The sequence below is a fragment of the Megascapheus bottae genome, chromosome X (assembly GCF_031878675.1).
Source record: "Megascapheus bottae isolate mThoBot1 chromosome X, mThoBot2.hap1, whole genome shotgun sequence".
Taxonomy (NCBI): domain Eukaryota; kingdom Metazoa; phylum Chordata; class Mammalia; order Rodentia; family Geomyidae; genus Megascapheus; species Megascapheus bottae.
In genome coordinates this window covers 33735316-33757459 of record NC_143547.1, presented here as the reverse complement: position 1 = coordinate 33757459, position 22144 = coordinate 33735316, and the positions used below count along the sequence as shown (strand labels likewise).

Genomic DNA, 22144 nt, shown 5'->3' with positions numbered 1-22144 from the left:
CTTGAACCACACCTCCAACATAATTTTCATCCCACTTTTCAAGTAGAGTCTGACAAACTTTACAGCAGACATACCATGACTGAGGGAACTGTCAGCTATGTAACATTTAAAACAACTCTGAGCCTAGTGCCAGTGGTTCATGTCTATTGCTATTTAGGAGATTTTGAACTGGAGTATAGAAGTTTAAGGTTAGCCAGGGAGAAAAATTCAAATAGACTCCACCTAGAAAATAACCAATTCAATTGGCATTGAATTCTATTATGCTAGCTATTACTATTTCAGATAACCTCTATTCCTTGTATTTTCTGGTAAGATCTTGAGCTGACTTTGCACTGGTTAGCCTGGAAGTGTGGTCCTCTTAGCTCTCTGTCCTCTGAAGCTACAAAATATCTGGCTGGTTTTGATGATAGAGGCTTACCAAACTCTGTCAAGAGTAGCCTGAAACAAGGATACTCCTTTTTCTGATATCTGAGGAGATCTCTTTACTGATCTATATCTTTTAATCATTTAGGCATCAGAAACATATATTAAGTCTATGTATCTTATTCGTTTTTTGGCAGACATTAGGGTCTGATGCAATTTAGAATACATTTGAGACCAATCTTCAAAAACAGCAGTAAATCTCATTGTAGAAGACAAAGTATTCTTCTCATGAACATAGACAGAGAAAGGAAATCCACTGTCTTTGCTGCTATTCAAAATTATTCACAGTGCTAAACTGTGGAAAGCAAATGATAAATAGTAATACATGGAACAAAGTAATATATGGAACAAAGTACTGTTTTCCAATGATTCAGTGACTACATAAGAATATGGGGTACCTAGGGATAATATGTGTGAACTAGTAAGTATATTTAATAATTAATCAAGTAAAGGAATCTTCAAAATTTTGACTTATGTCACTACAGAGAAATAAAAGAATTAATTCCAAAGATAAATTTTTCAATAGCAATAAAGCCTAGAAATAAGCGTGATAAGTATTGTAAGATTTTGATGCAGAAAACAGTAAAGTTTTATTTTAAGTAATTTCCCAGTGACATGGTTGTCAGAAGTGCTTGCTTGCAGATTGTCTTCAATTATATCTTCGATTTCCCCTCACCTATAAGAAAACACAGCAGTTAAGGACATCATTTTATACAATTTCCCTGAGAAAATATTAAAGTTACACAAATGACATGAACATTGGATTTTCCAAAGGGACTGAACCAGAACTCTAAGGTGGATTTTTAGGCTTACATGAAGAAAACCATTGGGAAGAAAGTGAAGGTGGATTTTCACACACCATCATGGTATCTTGAAACACAATACTCTGATAAGATAGGTAAGGAAATGTAAGACACCATCATACCTCAAAAAATGCTAAATGTACTGATTTGTGAGGAATTTTAAATACAGAGTTTGAATGGAATATACTGTATAAAAATCTAATTGTGAGATAAAGAAAATATAAATAAGAATTATTTGGATACTTTAGCTAAAATAGCATTCTAAATATATGTGATAAAAGAGTAATATGATAGCTGCAATTACATGAGTAAAGTATGTACAAGTAGTAGAGCCATCTTTTTAAAATTTTTTTAATATATATATAGAAAAATACTTCTATAAGCACTTTAGTGTTTGTGTAGTTTTTTAAAAAGAATAATGATTGGTCCTTATTTGTGTCTACAGTCCTGGTTTTCTAAGAAAGAATGCTCTTTATAAGCTTAAAACCAACCCTAGGGGGCCGGGAGTTTGGCCTAGTGGTTAAAGTGCTTGCCTAGCATGCACGAAGACCCGGGTTCAATTCCTTGGTACTCCACATACATAGCAAAAAGCTGGAAGTGGTGCTGAGGCTCAAGAGGTAGAGCTCTAGCCTTGAGAAAAGTCCAAGGACAGTGCTCAAGCCCTGAGCCCAAGCCCAGGACTGGCAAAAAAAAAAAAACCAACCCTATTTACTTGACAAATTATATAGCCACAATAATTTTCAGCAAATTTGTCAGGGAGATATCAAAATACAAACCAGCATTTTACAAATGTATACTTGTAAAAACCACCCTATTGATGAGGCATTCAAGAATTCACAAAATATAAAAAAAACGGCTTTTATATCTCCACATTTTTAATATGAGTTTGGCTCAATTTGCTTCTACCCAAAGCAGTCAATGATATGTCTTGGGTTTTACAAATACCTTTCAAAGAATCTGGACATGTGACTTCCACCTTTTTTGTGTGATTAGTTTATAGTCTCACATACATTTCTGTCCAGGCTTGCTTTGAATTGTGATCCTCAGATCTCAGCCTCCTGCATAACTTAGTATTACAGCCACTGGTTGGCAAGTCTTAGTATCATAGCTTCACACCACACCTGAACTCTGTTTCTGTAAAATTTTAAAGAAGATTATTTGTGAATGTGACAAGACTAACCAAAGAAAGATGAGATGGAAGAATTCATGGAGAAAAGAAATGCCCAGCCAGACATGGTGGCTCACACCTGTAATCCTAGCTACTCAAGAGGCTGAGATCTGAGGATCGTGGTTCAAAGCCAGCCTGAGAACTTAAAGTCTGTGAGACTCTTATCTCCAATTAATCACCAGAAGACAGGAAGTGGCACTGTATCTCAAGGGGTAGGGTGGTAGCCATGAGCTGAAGAGCTCAGGCACAGCACCCAGGCCCAGAGTTCACATCCCACGACTGACCAAAAAAAAAAAAGAAGGAAGGAAGGAAGGACGGAAGGAAGAAATGCCCCACAGATTGTAAAGAGGTGGCAAAGGAGTCCCATTAAAAACCGACCACCTACTTAGATGAAAGAAGCCAAGGATAAAAGAAGTCCTCGTACTAGGCATTGATGGCTCAAGTTTGTAATCCTAGCTAATGAGGAGGGTGAGATTTGAAACCAGTCTGGGCAGGAAAGTCTGTGAGACTTTTATCTCCAACTAACTACCAAGAAAGCCAGAAGTGGTAGAGCATTAGCCTTGGTAAAAAAAAAAAAAAAGGTCAAAGATAGTGCCCAGGCACCAAGTTCAAGGCCCATGCCAGCACACACACACACACAAAAAGAAAAATAAAAAAGTCTTTTCAAGTTCTGAAACAAGACTTCAACAAAAAGATAAAAGTCCTTAAAAAGACAAGATAGAAAATAGAGAAAAAGAGAAATCAAGAGATAAAATAAAATAGAATGTCTGGGTGGCAGAATGGACAAAATACATGACAAGGCCTTGGGGCTAGAAGATAGTAGCAGAAATAATAGAGAAAGAGGAGGCAATTATATAGAACACACGCAAGAAACAAGAAATGAACTTGTAAGAATTTCAGTACTCATTTCAGTGATCTAATTCGTAGCTGATAGGTATTAAGGAACATGAAAAGAGCAGGCTAATAAGAAGCTAGAAAACACTGCTCAAAAATGCTAAAAGAAAGGACTGTTCAGATAAAGAAGCTTTTTAACACATTCAACAAACAAGAAAAGAACCTCTCACTGCCATAGTATAATCCATGCAGGGTTTGTACAAATCAAGGAAAGGATTCTTAAAGCTATCAGAGTGAAAAGATTGATTATTTAAGGAAAATAATTCAGAATAACAACACATTTCTCACCTAAAGCTCTGAAACAAGGAGGGACTAGCACAACATATGCCATGCAATGAATGCAAATGGCTACCAACTGAGAGTACTATATTTACCTAATGAAAATCTCAGGATAAACAGAATTTAAAACATTTTTCCACTAAATCAGTATGACAGAAGATACTCAAAGATGTCCTATTTACAGAAAATCAAGGAGAACATAAAACAAGCAGGAAAAATGCTCCCTGTAATTGGTCTAGATAGATATAGTAAGAATAGAGGAGGCATAATGCCTAGGAAGACAGGTAATATGACAGGAGTAAGCAAAAGCATCTCAGTCATAACTCTCAAGATTAATCGCTTTAATTCAGCAATTAAAAGACATAAATGCCAGGCTGGATCAAAAATTAAGAACCATTCATTTGCTACCTTTGAGAGACACATTTCACAGATAATAAAAAAGGGTATATGCTTAAAGTGAAAGGCTGCAAAAAATCTTTCAAGCAAATGACCCTCATAAATTGGCCAGAGTAATAGATGAAACAAACTTCAAACTAAAATTAGAGACAGACAAGGACATTTCACACTAATAAAGGGAGCCCTCCACCAGGAGGATATCACAATCCTAAACATATATGCAATGAATTCAGGGGATCCCAAATTCATCATACAAATACTAAATAATCTGAAACCACACATAAATCTAAACACTCTGGATGTGAGCAACCTAAACAAATGATTATCACTTCAGAATAGATCATCCATGCAAAAACTCAGCAATGAAACCTCAAAGCTAAATAGATAAAACTGACCATCTAGATCTAACAGACGTCTATAGAATATTCTACCCAGCAATATCACAATGTACTTTTTCATCAGCAGCCCACATGGAACATTCTAAAAAATAGACCATAACCTAGGTCATGAAGCAAACCACTGCAATTTCAAAAAAATGAATTATTTACTGTGTCCTCTAAGACTACAATCCAACAGCAAAAAAATTTCACAGAAAATACTCAAAGTCATGGACAGTGAAGAATACATTGCTGATTAATCCAGGGTCATCAAAGACATAGAGGAAATCCAATAATTTCTGGGATTCACTGTAAATGAACAAAAAATTCAATTCCTTTGTGACACAGCAAAAGCAGTACATGGAGGAAAGTTTATAGCCATTAAGTGCTAAATCAACAACTTAGAAAAATGTCAAAGCAATACACTGACTATGAAACTCAAGCTACTAGAAAAACAGGAACAACCCAAACCCAAAAGAAGTAAGGAAAAGAAATAAAAGTTAGAGCAGAAATAAATTAGACTCTAAAAGATCATAGAATCAACAAAACCAACAGCCAGTTCTCTGCAAATATTACCAAAAATCACCTAAATAAATAAAATAGATGAAGACAGTAACATCACAAAAGATTCAAGCAAGATTCACGATGTTGTTAGAGGATACTTTACAAGCCTCTATGGCAATAAACTGGAGACTTGTATAAAAGTATATATTACTAGAGAAAATAAATATACTCAAACTGATTCAGGAAGACATAACCAAATAAATAGACACATCACAATAATGAAATTGAATTGTCAATAAAACACTCCCTTCCAAGAAAATGTCCAGGACCTGATGGCTTCACGGTTGGGTTTTATTAAGATCATTAAAGGAGAACTAACACCAACACTTCCAAACTCTTCAAGGAAATAGAAAGGGCTATTATTACACTACCAACTCACTCTATGAAACTGGCATTACACTCATACCCAAACCAGATAAGGACATATTAACAAAAAGAGAACTATCTCCCTCATGAACATAAATGCAAAACTTCTCAAAAAAATATACTTGGGCCAGCTGAATCCAACAACTAATCAAGGATAGCATATATACTACCATCAAATGGGATTCATTCCAGGATTGCTGGCTCAATTATATTCAAGTCAATTAATGTAATTTAACACATCAGTAAGAGCAAAGACAAGAACTAGATGCAGAAAAAGCCTTTGACATTATATAACACCAAATTAAGATAAAATCTTTGGAGAAGCTAGGAATAAACAGAACATTCCTAATAATGGCTATATATGATGTATCTAAAGCCAGCATTATATTTAATGGTGAAAAACTAAATACATTCATCCTAAAACCAGGAAAAGGATGTCCACTCACTCCACTCCTCTTCAATACAGTATTGGAATGCCTAGCAAATTCCTCCAGATATGGAGGAAAGAAGTAAAACTATCCCTTTCTGCTAATGACATGATCCTGTACTTAAAGAACTTCAAAATCTCCTCCTCCTTCAAGATACTATAGCTGATGCAAAACTTCAATGTAGCAGGGCACAAAATTAACCCATAAAAGTCAGCAGCTCTGTATGCCAACAAGACCAATTGAGATTAAAATCAGGAAAGCACTGCCTTTTTCAAGTGTCTCAAAAAATACTTCGGAATTAACCAAAATATGAAGGATCTGTATAGAAAAAACTTAAAAATTTGAAAAAGAAATTTGAAGAATAATTAAGGAAATGGGGGAAAAGTCCACGTTCCTGGATTGGAAGAATTAACATCAAGAAAATGGCAATACTGTCCAAAGCAAATTACAAATCAGTGCAATATCCAGAAAAATCCCAACAATATTCTTTAATGAGATAAAGTAATAAAAATTCATATGGAATAACAAAAGACTCCCAATAGCAAGAACAATCATTATCAGTAAGAGAAATAACAATACCAAAATTGAAACTCTCTTACAAAGCCATAGCATTGCTAACAGCATGGTACCGATACATAGATAGGCCTAACCCATGGAAAGGAAGACCCAGAAATGAACTCACAGACTGACAGACATCTAATATTCATTAAAGGACCCAAAATATAGTCTGGAATAATGATAACCTCTTCAACAAGTTGTGCTGGCAAACCTGCATATCCATATGCAGAAATCTAGAACACAATCCTCACTTATCACCTTGCACCAGCATCAGTACAAAATGAATCAAAGTTCTCAACATAAAACTAGAAACCATTAAACCATTTCAGGAAGGGAAAGGAGAAACATTAGAGCTCCTGAGAAGAGGACAAAACATTCTAAGTAAAAAATCAAGAAACACAATAAATAAAATAAAGAACTGATAAGTGGAATTACAACAAACAATATTTCAGCACAGCAAAGGACACTGTTAATGAACTAAATATAAAGCTCAGAGAATTGCAGAAGATATTTATCAGCTTTATATCACACAAGGGCCTAATACTCAGAATAAACGAGATCTCAAAAACTGAAATCCTCAAAAATGAAATTTTCAAAGAAACAGCAACCCAATTGACATATGGGTTAATGACTTAAAGAGAGACTTAACAAAAAAAGTAAAAATGTCCAAAAGACACATGAAGAAATGCTCAACATCTCTGGTCTTAAGGGAAATGCAAATCAAAACAACACTGAGATTTTACCTTATCCCATTATTGCTATATGGCATCTCCTTTGTACAACTACATAAAGAAAAATTAAAAATAAAGTAAAAAATGAATACTAGTGATTCCTGTACATGATTAAAGGGATAATATGGAGAGAGGTATAAATCTCCTGATTTGCCTTCATGGTGACTCTCATGTCAGCTCATGTCAAAAGAAAGGCCTCTAGATTTGGTAAAATCTCTGCTACACATCAGGACATGGTCATTTCTTACCCTCAGATGCTTTAGGAGCTAGTTCCTCCTTCTGATCCTTAACCAGGTCAAGGCCTGAAAAGTAAAACACTTGTTATTTTAAGTCTCAAGGCATGAGTCTCCCAAACAAAACTAAGAATATTTCTCACCCCATACCATGAGATAAAGGCCTTTGGTATACTGTGGTAATAAACATCAAGAATATGTTGCTGGAAAATCATATCAAAGTTATTTCAGTACTTAATCTATTTCCAAAGACTTCCTTCATACTATTTAGCTGAACTTTTTGTTCTTCTCTGGCATTTGATTTTTATTACAATTATCATAATCATTTACCATACATTATGCCCAAAGAGAATAAATGGAGGATTAAAAGTGTACTAAATGTACAAAACGTGGACAAATTAATGTCTATAACTGGACTGATAAAAAACTAAGTACTTGGTCCATATAGAAGCAATGCAATGCAGCATCCACAACTAGACATTTGTTAAAGCAAAGTTTCCATACAGGAAATTACCAAAACAAGTAAAACAAAATACCAAGACAGATTCTATCCTAATGCAATACAGCAGGTCAAAGGATCATAATATATGAAACTTAATTTACAATATTCGGTTTAAAACACACTTATAAATGTACATGTGTGTAAACAACAGGAATACTAATACAGACAGGGAGAAGGTGGTAGATAAATAAAAACCAAGCACTAGGGCAGCGAGTGTGGCCCAGTGGTAGAGGGCTTACCTAGCATGAAACCCTGGGTTTGATCCCTCAGTACCACATACACAGAAAATGCCAGAAGTGGTGCTGCTGCTTAAGTGGTACAGCACCATCCTCAGAATAGTGCCCTGGACATGAGTTCAAGCACATTGACTGTCCAAAAATTAAAACAAACAAACAAAAACTCACAAAGATAAAAAGCTGATAAAACTAAATGGTATAAATGAGAGGTTTTTTTTTGCTATTCCTGAAAATAGAAGTATAGTCTATTACATCAATATCAAAAGAAAAAGTCCTATAATTTGAAAATAATACTACTTTCTTAGAAATACTATTTTTTCATTTTTTTGCCAGTCCTGGAGCTTAACTCAAAGTCCTTGACAATTTCCTTGAGCTTCTTTTGCTCAAGGTTAGCATTCTACCACTTGAGCCACAGCACCACTTCTGGCTTTTTTTGATTATGTGATACAGAGAAATCAAACCTAGGGCTTCGTGCATACTAGGCAAGCACTCTACCACTGAGCCAATTCCCTACCCCCACTTTTAAGCTTCAGAATAATGTTTACCTCTTTTTTCTTAATCAAATATCTGCTCTTATTATTACAAAGTTGATATACACACAAGTTACTATTTCCTAAGTCAGATAATAAGTACATATTTCTTTGAATATGACCGCTTCCTTCACCCACTTACATGTTTTCCATCCCATCTCCAAAGCATAATATTTCTTGCACTATTGTTGTTTTTGTCAGTTGTGGGGCTTGAACTCAAGCCTTGGGTATTATCCTTGCACTCTTATTTGCTCAAGGCCAGCACTCTACCACATTGAGCCACAGCGCCACTTCTGGTTTTTGGTGGTTAACTGGAGATAAGAGTTTCACAAATTTTCCTGCCTGGTCTAGCTTTGAACCCAATCCTCAGATCTCAGCCTCCTGAGTAGCTTAAGATTTAGGCATGCGCCTCTGTTGCCTGACTCCAATCATAAATTTTGTAGTATGTTTTCAGCATAGTGCCTACTGAGTATCACTGCTACATTTGCTCAACCTTTGTACTTCAATTAATGTGCCCCCCATACCTCCCCAAGAAGAAATAAACATGACAAAAATAAAAGCAAAACAGAAGAAAAGAGGTCAAAAAAGAAAACCTATATTTGCAGATTTTATGTGTTTATTTTTCTGTGTTATAGAATCTCTGTGTTCTAAAGGACAGGCTAAGGATAAATCACAATGCATTTACATGCACTGTACAGTGTGGTGTGTGGGAAATTTCCTATCAACGACATCTGATGTATGCTTCCTGGGGAAGATTCTAGGAATATTTATGTCTAATTTTCTGTTATTCTAAATGAAAAATCTTGGAGCCTGTTCCATCTCTCTAGTACTGACTGGAGTGATGAAAGCAAACTCCATGTTGTGAGATTTAAAGATATAAATGCCAATGACAGTCTAGAAAACTTTTCCAAAGGGAGAAGTTTGCCTTACACATGCTTGTGGCACTCTAAATCCTGCATATTGGAGAAACACTGGGAATAGTTTCCTTTTCTTACAATTTTCTAAATCCAAAATTAGTTTCTTGAAAAGAAAACCACTTTCAAAATGTATGGAAACATCTCATCTTTGCCAATATTTCCTAAAAATAGTGATTTAGCCCTCAAAACCTAACTATCCAATGAGCCTAATTTAAGGAGGATGACAGGTTTCAACCGGTTTGAAAATGTTCATGACACTCTATATCAACCAACAAAAATCTGAATAGGGTCTGTCAGTATAACTATACAGGTAAAATAAACAGGAATCTAGTCTAGGCTATGCTGAGCAAAGAGCTAAATGCTATTTTAAAAATCACTAAATCTCCAGGCAGAGTGGCTCATACCTGTAATCCTGGCTACTCAGGAGGCTCAAATCTGAGGATCGAAGTTCAAAATCAGCTCAGGCCCTAAACACCGTTAGTCTCTTATCTCCAATTAACCACCAGACAACCGGAAGTAGCACTGTGGCTCAAGAGATAGGGCAGTAGCTTTGAGCTGAAGAACTCAGGGACAATGCCCAGGCCCGGGGGTAGGAAGTAGCCTTGAGTTGAAAAGCTCTGGGACAGTGCCCAGTCCCAGAGTCCAAGCTCCACAACTGTCCCCCCCCCGCAAATATCACTAAATCAATAATGGCTGGAAGGAAGCATGACTCAAGCGGGAGTGCACTTGACTAGCTAATACAATGCCCTGAGATCAATGAGCAACTAGGATTTCCTAAACTACAACCTATATTGGCTTAGAACTCTAAAGGTTTGTATCATATCCTTAATGCAATTATTATGAAAGCCCCCAAACACCATTCCAATGAAACAGTTAAGTGCTTTATGTTGTGTACACTGACAAATAAATTTCCCTAGTTTCCTTATCCTGGGGGGAAAGATACAATGCTTTTTGATATGAGACAACAAATGGAATAAACTGGTAGCCACTTTCACTCTCCATTCAATTTTCAACAGCATTTGAGACCTTTTCTAACATGCTATTTGTCCATCTTCCTGGTACATCACTATAAAGGATGCACATCGCTTTACTCCAGCAAGCATTCTTCCCCTGGAAATTCACCTGAAATTGCGCATGCTCCTTCATCTTCCATCTCCATTTTAGCCATAATTTTGTACAGCTCAGCCAGTGGATTCACTGGTTTAGGCTTCTCCTCAGTAAATTGCTTAGCCTAGGAGTGTGAGCACATGCAGTTTTATTAATGCCATCAATAATGCATAACACACATATGCATGTCATATATGCATTTTATTCATCAGATATGTAATATCTACAATAACACGTAGGTATATTTAATGATAAATAAGTTTTAAACAGAAATGTATGTGTGTTTGTAGTACCATTACTCTTCTTCCATACTTGCCACTCCAAATAGAAGGCCACAAGGACTTTGAATTTATTTTCATCTACACTAAGTTCAGTGCATGGCAATTTCAGTATTAAAGAGTAAGGACTAAAACCAAGATGATTGGGAGTGGTTTGTAGGGGGAAGTGGGAGAAAAACATGGGAAGTTCTATCAATGTTCTAGAAGTAACGTATCCACTACGTAACTGTAACACCTCTATACATCATCCAACCAATTAAAAAAAATAAAGAACAAGTGATGACATATAACATAATTCTGGAAAACAGATCAACATAGGCAGGCATCACCAGAATACCATTATGAGGCACATTAGACTCAAGTGCTACTCACGAACACTGCATTTCTACACTTTTATATCTGCTTCTGTTCAGTTTACATTTAAAAATCAATTCCTGTGTCAAGTTCTTCAGTTCTTAAGTTACTCACCACCTCAGCTCTGCTCCGTAGGTAAGGTCCTTCATGATCTCTCCGCCCTCTACGGGTAGATTTCCTTGCATTACTCATATTTGACTCTGAAATATTAAGTTGATATTAGAAAATTACAACTCACAGACACCAGTAGTTGGTTTGTACATTTTATAAATTCTGCAAGCATATTGAAAATATTTCATAATATAATTGTAAATATGCACACTTTCCAATCAAAACACCTTCCCATATATATATACATATATATATATGTATATATATATATGTTAAGGTAAATTAAGTTCAAATAGGTCTAAAATACCTTTAAGGCCCATGACACTGTCCCTTAGTATATTGAAAATATTTCATAATATAATTGTAAATATGCACACTTTCCAATCAAAACACCTTCCCATACATATATATATATATATATATATATATATGTTAAGGTAAACTAAGTTCAAATAGGTCTAAAATACCTTTAAGGCCCATGACACTGTCCCTTAGTATATTCAGTCAAGGCTAGTGCTCTATCACTTGAGCCACAGCTCAACTTCTGACTTTTTGTGGAGAAAAATGTTTCATTGACTTTGCTGCACAGGCTGGCTTCGAACTGTGATCCTCAGGTCTCACCCTTCTGAGGATTTATGAGCCACTGGCATCTGTTTTTTAGTACTGCTAACTGCATAGGAGAGAAGATGATTCAAATGCAATAGCCGCTTCCTGACCCCTACTGCTACTCTGCTTTCCTGCTGAACAGATCCTGGGAATTTTCCTCTTTCCAAGTACTGCTTTTCTTGCTGCTGAACCATGAAAGATTTTAGCATCTGTCCACTCTCAGGCTCAGTGAAGACTAAAGGCTGATCTCTCTCATATTACTCCTTCCTCCCTGATCCTATTGTAGTTAGTCTTATTCCAGTGTAACTTCAGAAACAGGAGTGATCCTTAATCTCTTACCCTCCTAAATTGCTACCATTATAAACATGAGCCTTCATTGTTCCAATTTTGTTGCTAGTAAGGCACTGGAGAGCAATTTCTTCACAGAGTAGTGCAACCCTACTATCTCCCCTCCCCCTGCTCAGAATTCCTGCTGAACTGATCTCCTGTAGAGTCAAGATTGCCAGGCCCTTCCCTCTACTCCTTGCCCTGCACCCCCCATCAATACCCATGGAAAATTCCAGCATCTATCCTGTGTCCAACACAGGTGTCCCGCTCTGGGGCTCAGTGAGGGCTTCTAGTATGATCTTAAACGCTGGTCTCTTTCATCTTACTCTTTGCTCCTCCTCCACATTGTAGCCATTAGACTCCAGTGGCTTAAAAACGTGATCCTCCCACTTTCTGCTAACAAAGAATCTGCTACCTTCTTGAACTAATGGCATCTATTTGTGTGGTAAATCTCACCACATAGGGTTGAAGTTTATTCACAGAGCAGTGGGACCGCCTTCTGCTAGGATTTCTGCAGTATCAAGATTCACAGGCACTCTCCTCATGGTACAACCCATCTCCTATGCCCATGCTCATGGATGACCCCACAGTGTGGCAGGTGGACAAAACCTCCACCCCACTAATGGGATTACTGATGGTAAGAGTCCTCTTTTCCATATGTCTGCCCTACTGTGACCACCTCACTCCTGAGTGGCCTCAAAATGCAATCCTTCGCTCTAGCTATTAGCATCCATTCTTTATGACTACTCATTGCCCACAGGAGTTGATTCAAACAGCAGTAGGACTCCTCCCTCCACTCCGCGTCCAAGTCAGCAAGTATTTTCCTCACTTCTGGCCTGCTCATACCATGCTAAATAAACATGTGCCCCCCTGTCCTGTGACCATCAGAGGCGCCCCCAACCATGAAATTTAATGAGCGCCTCCTACACACCCCAAGGCCTCATCCTTCCCTCTAATTCTCCCTTCCCTTCATCGCGGATACATATATCACAGCATGGCCTCAAAACCGGATCCTTTCTCTTCTCAGCCACCCAAGTAGTTACTATTATGTGTGTAAACCTCTGGACTCCACCCGGTCCCCTGTGCCACTGACCAGGTCCCAGCACATCCCCTTAAATCAGGGAATCCTCCTCCACCCCTCCTGCCCACCCCCCTCGCACTGCTCACCCCCCTCGCACTGCTCACCCCCATGACCACCTCACTTTGTCCAGGCTGCTCCACCACTACAAAGGCCTATGCAACAGTGCCACCTATAAGGAAAGGATGGCGACCTCTGGGCCAGAACACCTTCAAAGCCATGGTCTGCATGCCACGCCACACCCAACTAAAGCCCTCTGCCCCCGCCAACACTCAGTCACACTTAAAGAGCAGCTAGGACTGCTCTCCAGACTTACATGAACTTTGACTTCAAAGTTAAGGAGAACGCTGAACGTGCACGGACCACCTCCGGGTGCACAGCCGCAAGCGCCGAGACTAGCTCAAGGCACATGCGCAGTAAGGAACATGGGCGGAGTGGGCTGGGCTCAGCGCTTGCACATGCGCAATGTGGAACGTGGCCAGAGCTAGACATGAATAGCCATAATTCAGCATAATTATGCCCACTGAGTCAAACACCCATAGGCTTTAAGGTTGTTTTCCTACCTTCATGCACAATGGACACTTCTAGATCACCTAAGACTATAAATGGATGTGCACAAAACTTTCCGTCCACTCAAACTTCCTCCCAGTGACAGGAAGTTCAGAAAAGAGACCCAACTTTCCTCTGTGAAGGGATATATCTGAAAACATGCACTGAGACAAAGAGATTTGTTCAAGTGTTATTCCAATCCATCTTTTCCATTCTTCTTTCTAGCTTTCGGTTAAGACATTTTCCATCCCTGTGGAATAAAGACATTTACTTCTGATGGCTTCCATATTTCTTCAATTCCCCGTTAAATCTAAGGACTACTTATACATAGTAGAACAGTATGGATGCAGTATGGTGCTGCAGCCCACTTTCCGTTTTTATTCTCTGACATTGGATTTCATTTTTAGATAAAATTCTTTGCTTTTGATATCTTCCTTTGAGATGTCTAACCTTTCCTGCTATCTTCCTATGCTGATTGCTTTTGTCTATTTTCTATTTGTAATTAAAACATCAAGTAATGCTTTTACACTTGAGACAGATCAGAAGAGAAAGGGAGGCTTCTCCCTGGGGAACAGGGGCAGGGGTTAAGCACTTGTTAAGCAGAGTTTAATACTATTAAGTTTTGATAAATGCTACTAGAATTAATTTTGGTGCTACTAGAATTTTGGTATTCTAGTGAACTATACTTAAGTCAGCATTGTGAGGACCCTTTCAATGATTTCTGTGAATGATTAAAACTATCAAGAAAGGTCTTTCCCTTTGTCTGAGAGACTAACATGGAAAACTCCTATAATCTGGCTTTCAAAGTAACAGATTATTTAATTGTTTGCTCTCTCAGAGAGTCATATTAGTCCATCTCATAGATGATCACGTTTTAAACATGAAATAATTTATTTGTATCTTTTCAGTTAATATTTTCTTTGTAGATTTTAGCTATAACACATAGGAACATATGTGTAATATACATGTTACTCTGTACAAATATATTGTGGTTTACCAGAATGCTCACTTCTGAACATTTAAGTTCATATTAGTGAAATCTGGTTAACACTACAGACACACTTATTAAAACTGAATAAAAATTTGGTGACAAGACACAATTTTCTATTCTCAAAATCCTCTCAGATCATGTAAGTCACAGCTGGATATATTACACAACTGCCAATCTGGTGGTTGCTGGGAGGATGGCTCATGACATTCAGGTCACAGAAACTAATGGTGTACAAGTTCACTGAGCCCCTTTTGATCCTGACTATGAACAGAGAGGAGAATCTACTAGAAGATGGAGACCACAGTGGCTAGACCAATACACTACAGAGAAAATCTCACCACTTGCTGGGCCCATGATTGCAATTTCCCTTGCTTAGCTGCTCTGAGCACTTTTCAAAAGACATCTCTTGGCTATGCCTCGATCAGTCCTTTCCCAGTGTTTCTGATCCATACCTCCTCATAGTTCAAATTTGCTCTCTCAAGGCCCCTATCTATCCTTGGTCATGAGTATCCTTAGCATACTAGGAGTATAATTATGTCCACTGCACAGGAGAGGATACTGAGATGCGCAGAGGCTGGGCCTGCATCTGCAAAGTGCATCAGTGATCAGGGATGGAAGCTACTCACCCCACAGTCATTCAAAGCCTCAGACACATGAAGATTTTTTTACTGCTTCATCTCAGAATCACCACATTGTCATATGGTTCCTAGCTTTTCAGGATTGGAGTGTCATACATTAACAAAGGCCTCTACAACAGACACTCAGTCCTTGGAAGAGATTTTTTAAAGTTGATTGTGTCTTATGTGTGGCTTGTGATTGGTAGACTTAAAAAAAATCACAGGCTGTTGGGCAACAGTCCCCAAACCCTTTAGAATTAAGACCTGAGCCTTAGGATTAGTCAGATGTTTTCTTGACCTGGCCATGCTACCACAGCTAGCTACCAAAGTTAGCGTGCTTCCTAATAACTTTAGATGGTGAATCTACACATGAAACCAGACTTCATAATCTAAGCCCTTTCTCTTTTATCGTGTGCATCTAAATGTTTTTTTACATAAACCAACATGAATTTAACATAATTAGAAGCATGTACATTAGAACACCAATGGAATTTATTGCTAAACTATTTTCACATATCGAGGCTCTGGTGGCTCACACCTCTAATCCTAGTTATTCAGACAGAGATCTGAGGTTTGTGACTCAGGTGAAGTAGCCTGGAACAAAAATGTTAAAGATCAGTTCATACACTCTAAGTTCAAGACCTATTAGAAGCACAAAAATATTGTCAAATGAAAAATAAATTATACTTCATCATTTTGTCACATAGTGTTCACATGTAAGCATCTCTCATTTGAAGGTCAAACTACACAGTGAACACAAAACTGAAATTATTTTCATGTGAAAATCATGAACTAGGACAGATAGACTGATGCAAGCATCACATGTGGAGAACAATTGCTCATCGATCCAGAAGGACTGCATTCTGATGTTCCCTGTATGGGTGCTTTATGTCCCTAGACTTATGCCCAATGCTTCCATCTTAAAAACAGACTTCTCACATCCATCCAATGCAATCATAAACACACTTTGCAAGTAATTTAGGGGAAAAAGACAAGTTACTTAACATTTTCATTCTATTAGCATAAAACAAATACTGTAGACTCAGATACACAGAAAGACAAGAATACAGTGCTGTGTTGAAGGTACCTTAGGAGTTATTTATGACTACATACATATGAATGTATTATTAACTATGGACTATACTGACTAGAAATCCAGCAATATAGGAATGGACTATGTTATTGACAGTTATCACTAACTGACAGGATCCTCACTGCTTTAAGAGAGATGCAGTAGCACCTGTGGTACAGGCTAAAGGGTTGGGATGAAGGAGTTGATGAGTAGAAGACATGGATGAGTGTATCATATACTAAGGCATAGCAGATGAAGAAAAGGAAGTAGAAGGGAATTGTCTCTAACATGGCTTGCAAATGACTAGAAAAGTGAACTTGTTAGAGGTTACAGCAAAGAGCTTTCCCTCATCACAGTGAATTTTCCCGTCATCAGTTCCTGTTTCCTGTGTGTGAAAATACAATGTGTTCAATTGCTTCCCCCTCTGTTTCTGCCTCCATGGAGCATCATGGTACATAAGGTGCTGGGATCTAAATAGTATTTATTAGAGACATGATTTCTGAGTTGTTTACACTATCTAGGATGACAGGTGCAAGTATTTTGAATTACAAAACTTCAGGGGTCAATCAAGTTTTCTGAGGGCAGCTTCTGACATCTAGGCAATCTTGCCCTCTGTTCTTTCTCACCACACATTCATCAATTAATGCTCCTGGGATTATTGTGCATATTTCTTAACATGCTACCCTGTGGATTTTTATTTTACTGCACTGCTAGAACAGTTATCATTGCTTCCTGCTTTAAATAGAATGTTTTACTTCTTAAGTTAATGAAATTTTGTTTTATAGTTCTACCAAGTCAACTGGAACTACTGCTGCTAGGAGTAAGTGTTTAGGTGGCCTGATACAGAGCAGGATCTTAATAAATGTAGCTCTTGTGAAATTTCATGGGAAGACATGATATACATTTGGAATGCACACTGTAGTGTTCTGTATATTAGAGTGTCTGACAGATACAAATAGGATTATACTTTATTACATAATATGTATTTAAACCACTAGCAAATATTATATAAATCCTTTTATAAATATTTGCATTATAAATATGTAACATGTTCACGGTAAACCTCCATTTGCATGAAATATGGTGATATAAAGAAACAGGCTCACTCAGCTGTGGCCACAGATGTCTTTAGTCCCATTGTTCAGTAGCTCATGAATTCAAGGCTGGCCTGTGCTACATAGCAAAATTCACTCTCAAAAAAAAAAGAAGATAAAACAGAAGTAGGCTTAGACCAAATACATATAGGCTCCATGGTTTCCTTCATTTGGAATAATTAGCATATGTCTAAGATTCTCGTACTATAGGATCACAATAGCTCAAAAGCAATGTACATATGGCCATATAGGATGAGGCTAAGTGAAATGAACTCTAGGATATGGAAACAAGAGACTCATATTTGTGATCGTTGTTCTTAATGTACTGTATGAAGTTATTTCTTTTCTCTTTTTCCCCCTTATGGTTTATCTCATGTTGTTACTGTATCTGACTTTGTTACCTGGTATACTGTATACACATTTATTTGCTTATTTGAAATAGGGAAGGGAAGGGGGAAAACAAGATGATTGGGAGGGAGTCAGGAGAAGGAAAGTGGGAGAAAAATATGGGAAGTGGTATCAATGTTCAAGAAATAATGTACCTACTACCTGATGAATTTAAGTAACCCCTCTATACATCATCCTGGCAATAAAATGCAATAAAAATAAAAAAATACTCAACACCCCTGACCATAAAAGAAATGTAAGTCACAATAGAACTGAACCACTAATCTTAGATAATCAGGAGTTTGAGACGTGTATACAGGGTCAAAGGCAGCCTAGACAGGAAAAATCTATGAGACCATCAGAATGCTTAAAGTAGTGCTTTGGCTTGAGTGGAAAACAACAACAGCCAGCAATGAGATTTCATTTAAGTGTAGTTAGAATAGTCATCATGAAGAACAAAGCAACAGCAAGTGCTTCCAAAGAGGTGGGAAAGAAGGAACTCTTTATACCTTCCTCGTTATTGCCAGTGTAAACGAGCATATATATATATATATATGGATACACACAGGATACACACACATACACATGCGCGCACACACACACACACACACACACACACACACACACACACACACGAATATATAAATTCTGATATACCCATAAGATCGTTTATGTGAAAAAGGGGTTGTCAAGGAGGCTTCCCGGCTTACCTTGTATTGGAGGCTGGAGCTGCAAACACTTTCCACGCTTCCTCTCACATGGATCTTCCCCCACACTCCTCAGCTGTTCCGTTGCTCTTTTGTGATTATCAATGTACTTCCAGTTTGGCTCTTTTGAATAGAGTCTCTCCTTTGTTTTATAGACTCTACTCCTTCAGCTTCTGATAGGGAAACCTACTCCCCCACACTGAAGTTCTCTCCTCTTGCTCTAGTAGGAGAAACAAAGGAGAGAACTAGGCTCTGTTGAGGGCCAGATTCCCAACCATTTGTTTATTGTTGGGGTACCACAAGCAAGTTTTTTTTTCTTTTGATGAACCCCAGTCTCCCTGTTTGTAAATGGGAGGCCCTCTGGTTTTCTTTATATCATTCATTCCCTGTGTAACACATTATTTACCTGTTGGTGAACCTGTCATTCTCCTGCCCCATTGCCTTATCCACTTCATTTGTTCCGTGGAGCTAGGAGTAGCTGCCTACCTCATTACTGTATTCTCAAAGCAGAGTCACTCCTTAGGGAGATGAGGTAGAAGAGAGAATGCACATACAATAAATCAGTTCAGCATCCATGGTCCATGATTGCCACCATGGTGTAGGGGGAGCTAAGATAATAAGGGAGGAAGGGAGGGAGGGAGAGAGGGAGTCAGGAAGGAACAAACAGAAAGGGAGGGAGGAAGGGAGGGACCCAGAGATACTGATAAAAGTGAATGTTGAAGCAATGCCGTCCATGTCTCCACTTTTTAGCTGCTGGCTGAACAGCTCTGGCCAAACCAGTCAGATAATTGGCCTCTATTTCTGCACCTCTGGTTGTCTTCAGTCTAATCAATGTGGTTACCTTAATGTCCCAGATTCCTATACTACAGACATGACCTTGGTAGAACACTACTTCTAGTGCCCTAGATCACAACAAACAAAACAAAGGAAAACACAATAAACAGAACTCAGCTTCTAGATTATCTCAGAGCTTGGACACCAGTGCTGTGAACCTTGCACAGTGGCAAGGCTGCCAGGTACACCATTTATACCCAACCCTTTAGAGTTGCTCAAGCAGGAGGAGTATGTGCAGATGACCAGTTTGAATTTTATGGAGAAGACGTAGGAAACCTGAGTGCGGGATGCGGAATTGAACTTTAGTGACAGGTGTATGGCCTGGATTGCTCCTGTCTTGGGCCTGAGAGCTTTTGCCTTAGGCAGACCACCTAAATGAAGCCTTAGGCTTCATTTACCATTTTCATAGCAGGATAATACTTCCATAGTCTCCATGAAGCCTCTGTCCTGATTCCATTCCTGCTTACATCCAGTCTCACAGACACCATCCATTTAATCCATAGTAAGTGTCTGCAGATGGACCCACCATTGTGTATCTAACTGGATTTCTCCCAAGCCCAACTCCACACATTCTGGTCAGTCCACTCCTCCACAGTTTTTATTTTAGTTTACTTGTCTAGGTTTTTATCTTAACAAACCTGAGATTTTACCTTGTTATTACCCTAAACTCCTCCTTGAACCTCTCCATCAGGGAACTCATATATAGGCTTGGAGATCAGCTCAAAAATCTCTCTTTTTTTTTTTAATAGTAATGGGGCTTGAACTCAGGTTTCCAGCACTTGCTTATTCTTTATGCAGACAGCAGGTGATTCGCAACTTGAACTACTTCTTCACTCCTAGAATTTTGCTGATTATGTTGCTGGTTAATAGAGCCTCATAAATGTCTCTAGGACAGCTGACTTGAAACATCAAACCTCAAATCACAGCCTCCTGAGTGGCTAGGATCATAGGCATTAGCCACTGACAGCCAAATGAGTGAGATATTTTAGAGTGTGTGTGTGTGTGTGTGTGTGTGTGTGTGTGTGTGTGTGTGTGTGTGTGTGTGTGTGTTGGTGTGGTGGCATTGGGGCTTGAATTCAGAGCCTTATATTCTTTGGCGGCTTTCACGGATTCACAGAGCAGTGGATCCTCCCCTTCCACCCGGTCCACAGTGCCACTGAGCGGGTCCAGCCCGTCCCGTGGAGGAGGTGTCCTCTCCCTCCTGACCACCCCCCTCGCACTGCCCACCCCACGACCTCCTCACTTTGTCCAGGCCAAGCCACCACCAAAAAGGCCAGGCGACAGTGCTATCTGTGGAGGACAGGACGGCTATCTCGAGGCTCCTCCACCTAGAAGGCCATAGACCACACACCACACCGAACTGAAGACCTCTGCCCTTTGCCTACATGGAGTCATTTTTACTAGAAGTGCAGCCAGAACAGCTCTGAAGCCTTACTTGAACTTTTAGATCGAAGTTATGGAGAACACAGAATGAATGTACACATCACCTTCCTGCGCAGATGCTAACACCGAGGATGGCTCAAGACCATGTGCAGTAAGGAGCACGCATAGGCTGGAGAGAGCACAGAACCTGCACATGCATAATATGGAATGTTCCCAGTATGGAACATTCGCTGGCTGGCATGAAGATCCATAACTCAGGAAAATCACTAGAAATGGCCACACCCATGGAGTCAAGTATCCATGGGCCTTAAAGCTCTTTTCTTGCCTGCATGCAGAATGGACTCCCATATGTCCTAAGACTAAACATGTACATGCACAGCACTTTTCTCTGGTCACATTTAACCTTTCTTCCATTAGCATAAAGTACACAAAACGTACCCAACTTGCCACTGTAGATAGACGTGTCTAAAAACTCCCACTGTGACAAAAACCTTTTTGAAATGTTACGTTGGGCCTATGTCTTGTCTAACACCTGCATTTGTAGCTACTAAGGATTCTGAGATTGAGGTTGACAGGAAAGTCTGAGAATCTTATCTCCAATAAACTACTCAGCAAAGTGGCATGGTTATTCAAATGGTAAAGAAATATCCTTGAGCACAAAGAGGCTGCGATAAAACAGTCAGACTGAGTTTATGCCTGAAGACAAACTATATATATATATATATATATATATATATGCACACACATATGTAACTTACACACATATATAACATATATAACTTTTGGAATATTGCTCCAATCGTTTATTTCTATCTTTCCTTCTGGATATCTTGTCATGCAAGTCATGACATTGTCCACTCCTCAAGAATAAAAACATTCAGTCCTAGCACAGAACTTTCAAAACATACAGAACAATAGGCACATTCAGATACAAAAGGACTTTAGAACAGTCCAGACCAGAAAAGAATGTATCATCGAAATACTGTAATCCTCACAGGATCAATAAAGACCAAGGAAAGGATCATTAAAGCCGTCAGAGAGAAAAGATTAATTAGTTATAAAGGAAATCTGGTCAGAATAGTTATAGATTTCTCAGAGTAGACCATGCAAACGAGGAGAACCATGTCTTAAAAGGAAACAACTAGTCAAAAATACTGTCTATATCCAGAAAAGCTTTTCTTCATAAGGGAGGGACAAAAACTTTTTATACAAGGAAAATTTGAAACAATTTATCTCCATCAAAC

General features: G+C 38.5%; 1 long non-coding RNA gene across 3 annotated transcripts; it reads right to left on the bottom strand.

Annotated features, from left to right (window-relative positions):
- Positions 1–1001: 1001 nt before the first annotated feature.
- LOC150040797 (uncharacterized) lies at positions 1002–19189 on the bottom strand. 3 transcript variants are annotated; one of them, XR_016533840.1, is made up of 6 exons: positions 19090–19189; positions 18687–18903; positions 11259–11344; positions 10528–10636; positions 7236–7289; positions 1002–1099 (listed from the first exon to the last, which is right to left on the bottom strand). It is a non-coding gene; the product is annotated as an uncharacterized LOC150040797 (long non-coding RNA). The 3 variants fall into 3 exon arrangements; XR_016533842.1 differs by lacking the exons at positions 18687–18903; positions 19090–19189 and adding an exon at positions 15962–16010; XR_016533841.1 differs by lacking the exons at positions 18687–18903; positions 19090–19189 and adding an exon at positions 13583–13658.
- Positions 19190–22144: the final 2955 nt, after the last annotated feature.